General features: G+C 37.7%; 2 long non-coding RNA genes across 4 annotated transcripts in view; one reads left to right on the forward strand and one right to left on the reverse strand.

Annotated features, from left to right (window-relative positions):
* LOC119878541 overlaps window positions 1–7,639 on the forward strand; it is a 70,062-nt gene extending 62,423 nt beyond the window's left edge. For both annotated transcript variants that reach the window (XR_005386985.1, XR_005386986.1), the window contains exon 4: window positions 7,354–7,639. This is a non-coding gene — a long non-coding RNA (uncharacterized LOC119878541). The remainder of the gene's footprint in view (window positions 1–7,353) is intronic.
* LOC119878540 overlaps window positions 1–9,846 on the reverse strand; it is a 73,247-nt gene extending 63,401 nt beyond the window's left edge. For both annotated transcript variants that reach the window (XR_005386984.1, XR_005386983.1), the window contains exons 1-2: window positions 9,784–9,846; window positions 5,648–5,725 (exon numbers count right to left, since the gene is read on the reverse strand). This is a non-coding gene — a long non-coding RNA (uncharacterized LOC119878540). The remainder of the gene's footprint in view (window positions 1–5,647; window positions 5,726–9,783) is intronic.
* Between the last annotated feature and the right edge of the window lie 764 nt (window positions 9,847–10,610).

Consider the following 10,610-nt stretch of genomic DNA (forward strand, 5'->3'; position numbering starts at 1 on the left):
CTCAGCAGTTGAGCATCTGCCTTCAGCTCAGGGAGTGATCCTGGGGTCCCAGGGTCAAGTCCCACATTGGGCTCCCCACAGGGAGCCTGCGTCTCACTCTGCCTGTGTCTCTGCCTCTCTCTGTGTCTCTCTTGAATAAATAAATAGATATTATATATATATATATATATATATATATATATATAGTCCAGTAAGAGAGTAGTTTATCAAATAAGAGGAGCCCAGCACAGAGGAGACATTTCATATTGCTTAACATTCAAATTTTACCTATATGTTATTAAATTGATGTGAACAATTTAAGAAATGGTCTTATACTCATTTTTACAGTAAAGTAATTTTTCAATTATGTTAAATTTGACTTTGAATTTCACATATTGCCATTTTATTTTAGCACCTCTTTAATCACTGTTTTGTGAATTGAATAAATTAAAATATGTAATTGAGTTTTTAGAAATATTAGCAACTTATTTTAATATTCAACTTGATGACATCATCAGTGGAAGATGAGATTTGAGGCTTTTGCTTTTGAGAATCTAAATGATCATTTGGATTCTTTATTTTGTAAAAGAAAAAAAATAAAAGTGAATAGTGCAGAGATTGAGATTACACCACAAACCTCCCCACATCTACTCCAAAGAAAGTTCCATTAATTCAGATTTTAGAAAAAGATAATAAATTTCTTTATAGTTACATTTTATTTTTTTATTTTTTTAATAATAAATTTATTTTTTATTGGTGTTCAATTTGCCAACATACAGAATAACATTTTAAAATCCAGCATAAAGTTTAATGACCATTTTAACTACATTTTGAATGCTTTATTTAGTTTATTCAATTTCACATAATGCTTCTCTGCATTGAAAACCTCTTTTCTTTACAATCTCTGCTAACTTCTATTTCTCTAAAATAAATTCCAAATTATTTAGCTTCATATTCAAGATCCTTCAACATCCAGACCCCATCTATCTTGCAACATTGCTATATAGAACCTTCATTTCATTCAAATTTGTTTTTTGATATTAAATCAGCAAATAACCACAATGAGGTACCACTTCACACGCATTAGTGTGACTACTGTTGGTAAAACAGAAAGTAACCAGTGTTGATGAGGAAGTGAGAAAATTGGAAATAGTGAGCATGTGAAGTGGCGCAGCTGCTGTAGAAAACAGTATGGCAGTTCTTCAAAAATTAAAAGTGGAATTACTGTATGAGCCAGCAGTTTCACTTCTGGATGATATATATCCAAAAGAATTGAAAGCAGAGTCTCAAAGAGACATTTGTATGCCTGTGTTCATAGCATCTTTATTTACAACAGCCAAAAGGTGGAAGCAACTCCCATCTATTTACAGGTGAATGAATAAACAAAACATGGTTTTTACAAATAATCAAATGTTACTAATCCTTTAAAAGGGGGATGATGACACCCTCTATAATGGATGAACCTTGAAGATATTATGTTATCACAAAAACACAAGCACTGCATCACTCCCCTCCCAGGAGACACCTAGCATAGTCAAATTCATAGAGGCAGAAAATAGCATAGTGGTTCCAGGAGCTGAGGGAAGGTGGGGATGGGGAGTTGTTTGATGGGTACCGAGTTTTAGCTTCACAAATGAAAATTTTGAAGTTCTGTGTCACGATGTCAATGTACTTAAAACCACTTACCCATACACTTTAAATAGTTGAGATGGTTAACTTTATCTCATGCATTTTTTACCACCATTTTAAAAAATTAAGTGAATAGATAATTTTTTAATGTTCCAATAATAATAATAATAATAATAATAATAATAATATTCCTATATCTAAAGCAAGTCCTTAGAAAGTGGTTTCCGGGATCCCTGGGTGGCGCAGCGGTTTGGCGCCTGCCTTTGGCCCGGGGCGTGATCCTGAAGACCCAGGATCGAATCCCACATAGGGCTCCCGGGGCATGGAGCCTGCTTCTCCCTCTGCCTGTGTCTCTGCCTCTCTCTCTCTCTCTCTGTGACTATCATAAATAAATAAAAATGTTTGAAAGTGGTTTCCAGTCACTGTGTTGTACACCTAAAATTAATGTGTCAACTATACTTCAGTAAAATAAAATATAAAAATTAAAAATTAGGGGATCCCTGGGTGGCTCAGCGGTTTAGCACCTGCCTTAGCCCAGGGCCTGATCCTGCAGTCCCAGGATCGAGTCCCACATCAGGCTCCCTGCATGGAGCCTGCTTCTCCCTCTGCCTGTGTCTCTGTCTCTGTCTCTGTCTCTCTCTCTCTCTCTGTCCCTGATGAATAAATAAATAAAATCTTAAAAAAAATTAGGGACACCTACGTGGTTCAGCAGTTGGGCATCTACCTTTGGCTCAAGGTGTGACCCTGGGATCCTGGGATCGAGTCCCACATCGGGCTCCCTGCATGGAGCCTGCTTCTCCCTCTGCCTGTGTCTCTGCCTTTCTCTCTGTGTCTCTTATGAATAAATAACTAAAATATTAAAAAATAAATATGAAAATTAAAAATTAAATACCAAAGGGATGGCTACTAAAATTAGTATGGCAGTTATATAATGTATTGAAAAGTCAGAGATTTCTTGTCTCTTGCTGTTTTAAGGATCTTCTCTTTATCTTTGGAATTTGCAAGCTTAACTATTAAATGTCGAGGTGTTGAATGGTTTTTATTGAATTTGGGGGGGGGATCTGTCTATCTCTTTGATCTGAATTCCTGTTTCCCTTCCCAGATTAGGAAAGTTTTCAGCTATGATTTGTTCAAATACATATCCTGGACCTCTGTCCCTTTCGGCGCCCTCAGGAACCCCAATTAAACGTAGGTTTTTCTTCCTCAGGCTGTCATTTATTTCCCTTAATCTATCCTCATGGTCTTTTATTTCTCTTTTTTCCTCAGTTTCCCTCTTTGCCATCAAATTGTCTTCTATGTCACTCACTCGTTCTTCCTCCTTCCCCTCATTCACCCTCGTCGTTAGGACTTCTAGTTTGGATTGCATCTCATTCAATTGATTTTTAATTTCTGCCTGATTAGATCTAAAGTCTGCAGTCTTGAAGTCTCTTGAGTACTTTATGCTTTTTTCTAGAGCCACCAGTATCTTTATAATAGTGCTTCTGAATTGGCTTTCTGACATTGAATTATAATCCAAATCATGTAACTCTGTGGGAGAGAGAGAGGACTGTTTCTGATTCTTTCTTTTGAGGTGAGGTTTTCCTTCTAGTCATTTTTGAGTGCAGAGTGGCCAAAAACAAGTTGTATTGGGAAAAAGAAGAAGGAGAGAAAGAAGGAAAGAAAAGAAAAAAGAAAAAGGAAAAAAGAAAAGAAAAGAGAAGAAAAGAGAAAGAAAAGAAATAAAGGGAAAAAAGGGTGGGGGGCAGCAAACAAATCAAAAAGAAAAAAAACACGGGGGAGTATCTTCTGATTCTGTATACTTTAAGTCCCTTGACTTCCCCTGGAACGTGGCCATCTAGCTGGTCTTCTGGGGGCGGCCTGTTGTGCTGATTTTCAGGTATTAGCACTTGGGGGAGCTGCTGTGTCACCTGCCTGGTGCAGGGCTCAGTGGGGATGTTTACCCCGTGAGGCCCCAGGAGGGACAAGTGCAGTGGGCAGAGGCCAGCTCTGGAGCCCTGGAGTCAGCTCCCGCAGTAACTAGGGAGCTCTGCGTCTGCAGGGCCTGGATGCTCCGGGCGGGGCTGCTGATCTGCTTATCTCGGGGCAGGAGCGTCCTTGCTGTCCTGGGCTCTCCTGGCCTCTGCCTGTCCTGGGGGGAGGCCAGATCCTGGGCTGTGTACCCGGCGCCCTGTGCTCCTGGGCCTGCGCTGTTGGAATTGCGATCCTGGCCCCGCAGCCCCCTCTCCGCAGAGCCGCCTGAGCCACCTCCGCGCTGCTCCCAGGTCCAGCCGTGCGCGTGCTGCAGCCCTTGGGGAGCTCGGCGCACTCTCCCCGGGGCGCAGGTGTCTGTTAGTGTCCCAGGGAGCCTGAGGGCATCCCCGCCCTCCTGGGGTCCTGCTCCAACTCCCTGCGAGCCCTTTCCGCCCGGGAAGGTTGGTGCAGCTTCTGCTTCTCCGGGACGGGGCTCTCCTGTCCTGGGGACACTCGCCCGGGCCTCAGCCCGGCTCCTCGTGGGGCCCCGCCCCCCTGGAGGCCTTTGTTTCTTTATTTCGTTTTTCCCGTCTTCCTACCTTGATAGAAGCGTGAACTCTTCTCACTGTAGCATTCCAGCTGTTCTCTCTTTAAAGCTCAGGCCGCATTCGTAGATTATCAGGATGATTTGAAGCTTATCTAGGTAATTTGGTGGGGACAGGTGACGTGGGGACCCTACTCTTCTGCCATCTTGCCCCTCCTCAATCCTCATAAAGTTTCTATGATTAAGCATGGTAATGTACATAATTTAACAGTAAGTATGCAGTGCTAGCTGTTATTACCATTATTATTATTATAATTATTACTGAAGGATTCTTAATTCCTAAAACATTTAATTACAATAAATTCATGACCTTATATTGAAACTTAAACTGAGGTGTGTATGACACACAATAGATATATATAATGTTTCACTTTTGGGCAAATTTTTAAAACATCTGTACTAACATTCTAATGCTCTAATGAATGCTGTATTTACAACCGCAAGACAAGAAAATAGATGCCAATCTGTTCAACAGACTTCATCATTCTTCAACAGATATTTTATTGTATAAATTTTGGGTTTTTGTTGAGTGTGGTTTGGGGCAAATCATAAGATGGGTAAAGGAAATAAAGAACTAAAATTCATTTTTAAATGCTCATTTGCTTAAAGTAATTACCGCACTAATATGCTTTAAGTCTTAGATTAAAAATACATGCTTTAACTCTTAAAAGTATAAATGTACTTATTTATGTCTCTGGGCAATTTATACCTCCTGCATTCTCATTACAGAGGTGACAATGTTCTGATCTCTTATGTGTATTTCCAGACATATTTTAGGCATATATAAACAAATGCATTTTCCTTCCTTTTCACACAAATGCAAGCATACAAAACACTCTTACCTTCTCATCTTTTTTTTTTCACCAAAAGCTGTATAGTGTGTTGGTGTCTATATCAGCACTTAGTAAGCTTGTAAACTCTATGACTTATACAGCTTCACTGGATGGATATATCTAACCAATGTCATCAGACCACAGCTCATGGACAGTTTCGTTAACAGCTGTAACTTCTTGTTATAAACGTACTGAATAAATAGTATTGTCCAATTTCAGTTAGTATGTATGTAGTATACTGGATGATAATTCCAAGGAAAGGAATTGGTAGGTCAAGGATAATGCATGGTAATTAATTTTTAAAAGAAATTTTTCATTTATTTTTGAATATTAATACAGGCATGTAGCACATAACTCAAAAGGAAAAAAATGAATGGTAAAAATAAGACTCTCTCATACCATTTTCCTATATTCATCCAGTTTGTTGGACTGGAGATAATCAGGCTTACCCGCTTTATGTCTAAATATCCTTCCAGAGACAGGTAATGTGTACATGTGTACGGAGAAGAATCCCTATTTTTCAGGCAAGTGTTGTTTTCTGTAGCATAAAAGCTTATGACATCAGAAGACTCTTGCCTAGATGTTTGTTTAAACAGAGATACTGGGCTCGAGGGTAACCGTTCACCCAGGATTGCACATCATGTGGCCTTACCATTCAGTCTCAGCCATCGTAGTCCTTATCAGGAAAAGTGATGCTTCCTGGGAATCTCACTATAGGGCACCGTTTTCCCTGAATGAAGAAGGGATAGTGATGAATTCTGTACCTCCTCACCAAGGATTTTCAAACCTCCTGCCATCCGCCTCTATGCTTGGCATGCAACGTGCATTCTGGGATTCCTCTTCACCATAATTAGAGACATTACTTTCACTACTCCTCTAAATCTTTTATTTCATGTGTCTTGGCCACCCTCTTTCTTAGTTCTGTGTCTAGTGTGTTACATCTCCTAGTAGCTTCCTAAAGAAACGTTAAGGGGGTGGCTATTTTTTTAAGTCATGTACGTTAGCACATCTCTTTAGCTAATTCTCTCAGCTGATTTTTCTGGATATAGACTTCCGAAGCAGTTTTTCAGCTTTCTGATTGCCAATGTTGCTAATGAAAAATTCAGACATTCTGATTCTTCATTCTTTGTTTATGAAATTTGTCACTCTCCCCCCCCCCCCATGGCAACTTCTGGGATCTTCTTTTTTTGCCTCTACTGTCCTAAAATATCAGAATGCATTACTGGTCTGGCTCACCCATCCTACTGGGTACTTGGAAGGTCCTGTTAATCTGGAATTCGATTCTCTTTAATACTAGTAAATGGTCTTAAATTATATTGCATCATATAATATTCCATTTGTTAAATTATGTTATACATGTTTATTGTGTATAATACATACAGTGATGATGTATGTAGTTTATACTAAATGTGATGTGACATTTATAAGTCAGCATGTAAGTTATTATTATTTTTTTTCAAAATGAACAAGAGTACTATTAAAGAGTGTTTGCAGTCAGTTCAGGAAATCACATATATGCTACTTGCAGAAGAGTTACACCCACAGTAATGATGTCCTCTAAACAATATATATTTTTATATTTTCAAAATATTTTGGCAACAAATGACTAAATTTGACACACCATATTTTATCATTCATCTCTCACACACATACATACAGATACATATCTATAATATTCTACTACTCTATCGCAGAGACTATTCTAGAAATATAATTATTGGTAGGTAACAATATTTTTAAATGAATTAATTCAAGTTCCAAATGTCAAAGTTCACTAACACCTTATTCTTAAAACAGAAATTTATATTGTTTTCTTAAATATTTTACAATCATTTCTGATGTTAAATAAGATAGCTTTTGCTTTTCTATGCTCAAAAATATATAGGGTTATATATAACCTGGATTTAATATACTAATGCAGATTTATAAAATCATAGCATATAATAGCTATGGCCTATAATAAATGTGTAAATATTCATTTTGGATTTTCAGCCCATTATTTCCCCAGATCATCTACCTTCTTACCATAACAAAATTGTTCAGTGTACAAATATTAAGGAATTTATGTGATATTATCAATAAGAACGTTCCATCAAGTGCCATACCCCACTGAGGAGTAGAAGTAGACCTCCACTAATAATCTCCCTTTATTGGACAAAATGTCATCATTATATTACATCTCATTATATTTGAAACATATATTTAATTTTCATTTTTAAAAAGCTTAAACACAATTGTACTACATTTCTTTCTTTCTTTTATTACTGTTGCTTTTCATTATTGAAATAATTTGAGAACTAGCATTGGCATTATGCTAAATTATCATTCAAGATTTGTGTTGTTTTGCTTTGTTTTCAGCATGCAGTGACCTGGAGTTCAGGGAATTGGCAAACAGATTGCGGGACTGGTTCAAGGACCTTCATGAAAATGGAAGCCAAAACAAGATGACAAAAGCATTACTGAGGCCTGAGAGAAGCAGTAAGATTTCTAAATATGACATGTGCCATTGTCTTTGACATGGAACTTTATTTCCAATGAATCACTTAGATCAAAACACATATTCCAAAATTTATTCTTTGCTAGGTGCTGAACAAAAATCAGAACATTGCTATTACTTCCAAGCACACTCATAGTATTTTGCAAGGAAATAAACATTTGTGACAACTCTGATTGGTTAAAAAAAAAGACATATCCCCTCAGAGACGACATTAACTTCCAGTTGAAGTGAAAGAATAAGAATATTTTTCAGTTTTGATAGCAGTGGTAAAGAATAAAACAACACTAGAGATAAAGGTAAGATTGTTCGAGTGCTTGAGATTTTTACAGACACAATTAGTCCCCCCTCCACACACACAGGCCACCCTTTACGTGATGACTCTGCAGGCATTTCTACTTTTCTACCAAAAAGCCAGTAGACAAGAGTTCTTTCAACAACAGAGTGCAAATCAAATTCATTTTTAAAAGAAGAAAATAAGCTATATGAAGATTATATGAATCTTTTATCATCTGTATAATTTCCTCAGTGTTTTCTAATTCCTTAGAAGTAGGAAATGGTGATTGAAGTAAAGCACTTGTTATGAAAATTGTATGAACTTTAATTCTATATTTTTCATTTATAGAAATGTTATTACACATTTAATACATGTAAAAGAAAGATATTGAAATATGAGCTTAATCTGAGGAGGCTTCAAAGATTGAATATTTGCTCTGAAATATAAGAAGAGGTGGTGGGGCAATAATTAGAAGCAGCATCTTTTAGTTGACCAAGTCCCAAGTGTGCCCCCTTCTTTGCTCATTGTGACATGACCCATTCACTCTACTTTGCAATCCTCAAATAGCACTTTCTTTTTTTATTATATTTTATTTACTTATTCCTGAGAGACACACAGAGAGAGGCAGAGACACAGGCAGAGGGAGAAGCAGGCTCCATGCAGGGAGCCCGATGCGGGACTCGATTCCAGGACCCCAGGGGTCACGCCCTGAGCCACAGACAGACGCCCAACCACTGTGCTACCCAGGGGTCCCCTCAATAGCACTTTCTAACAAAATCACCTCATAGATGGTCATGGTTATCCATTCGCTATGGTCTCCAAATACCTCACTTTTTTTTGTCTTCTCATCCAGGGATTTTCTAAAATCCCAACCTTTTGTATTTATGAATCTGATATATGTTCTTAACTAATTTAATAGTTCTTTTTAACTAAACTAATTCAGCTACCACTGATAGACATGATAATTATCTTTGAACATGTGATGACGATGTATATATGTTTCTTCTCATGAACTTCAGAAAGAGATTATAGTATTCCCCTACCCTGTAGGAGTGTTTCTCAGGTGTGTCTCAGGTGTGTCTTTGGAATCATTGATTACATTTATACCAGATGCTAATTTTTTGGATACCTTGAGTATAGGTAAAATGACTAACCTTACTTAATAGAAACAACAGAGTATGTTTGTCTCTGCATTCATAAAGCAAACACATCTGGGGTCGCGTAAAAGTTTGTTCCAGACCCTTACATATCGATCTTTAAAAATTAATGTCTACACCTACCCTACCAATTCTCAGACTTGAATATTTGTATTTCTTGATCTCAAATTTCTCCTTTAAACTTAAGACTAGTGATCTCTCCCATATTTGGAGGTGGATAGAAGGAGAGCTCCTGGAACACTCAGCACAGTGCCTGGTTAATTGTACACAGTCATAAATACCATTTTCCTTTCCGGCTTCTTGTTTCAAGAAATGAGGCACTCTTGATATAGTGGGTTATTTACAAGAAACTTGTAGGTAGCTGAATATCTTTGGAAAGTAAATGAAAAACTGGACATAGGATTATTTTTACTACTTGAAATGGTCAGAGGCCAACTAGGAGTAAGAGATGAAATCCATTCAGAGATAAGACAAATCACTAGAAGAAAAATGGAGGATTGCCTCAATTCCTCAGAATTGGACATCATCTGAGTGTATTCTTTCCTGACTCAAATCATACTTAATTTGTGAACCAACCCACGATATTATATTCTATTTCCTTCATATTTTTATTTTTCCTTCACAGCATTTCTCAGTATCTACTGCAGTAGTAATCTACATGTTTATTTGGATTCTCTCTCTCCCTCTCTCTCTCTCTCCCCTCCCCCTCTCTCTTTCACACACACACACACTAGATGACAGAAATCTTTACTGACCATCGTACTATAGGAGTAGAGTGGTTTGGTACATAGCACTGCTAAATAAAAACAAATACTAGTATTAATGGAAGAAACAAAGAAACCATCAAAATGCTGCATTACCTGGATGTACCACAATTTAATCAGCTTTCCTCTTAAGAATGTTTATTGTTTCCATTATTTTCTCCATGACGACCAATTCTGCAGCTGATTGTTATGCTTTTATTTCTAAGAAAGATTCCAAGAAGTGCAAGTGATGGGTCAACATGTGCATGCAGTTCAAATGCTAAATGATAATAGATGTTGCAGGTTGCTTTGCAAAACAAAAAATCTTAAGGTATTTCTAAGATTAGGGTAACTCACAACATGGGAGTTACCTTTTGTCTTCATCCCTGGCAGCAAAAATATTAACCATTCTTTTTAACGTTTCCATTCTGGTGAGCATGCTGTTATAGTTCATTATTAATCCCATTTGCATTCCCTTGATTAGTAGTGAATTTGAACATAAAATATTAGTGGAGGAGAACTTTCATACAGCAAAACGATATAAAATGACTCATTCAGCTCAGGCTACTCTAATAAAATACTATAGACTAGGCGGATTAAACAGTTGACATTTCAAGAATTCTGGAGGCTGGGGAAGTCCTACATCATGATGCTGGCAGATTGGATTCTGGATTCTTTTCTCATGGTGGAATCAGAAAAAGATCTCTCTAGGGCCTCTTCTTATGAAGGCACCAATCCCCTCACGTAGGCTCCACCTTCATGACCAACTGCCCCCAAAGGCCCATCTCCAAATGCCATCCAGCTAGGGGATAGGACTTCATCGTATGCATTTTGGGAGGACACGATTCAGTACAGAGCACCAAACAAAACGGCACACATACACCTGGAAAAACCACTAGTTATGTCAACTTACAAGTTCCATTTTAAGAAAGGTATATTGATGA

This window comes from Canis lupus, unplaced genomic scaffold (genome assembly GCF_011100685.1).
Source record: "Canis lupus familiaris isolate Mischka breed German Shepherd unplaced genomic scaffold, alternate assembly UU_Cfam_GSD_1.0 chrUn_S1707H1901, whole genome shotgun sequence".
Lineage (NCBI taxonomy): Eukaryota > Metazoa > Chordata > Mammalia > Carnivora > Canidae > Canis > Canis lupus.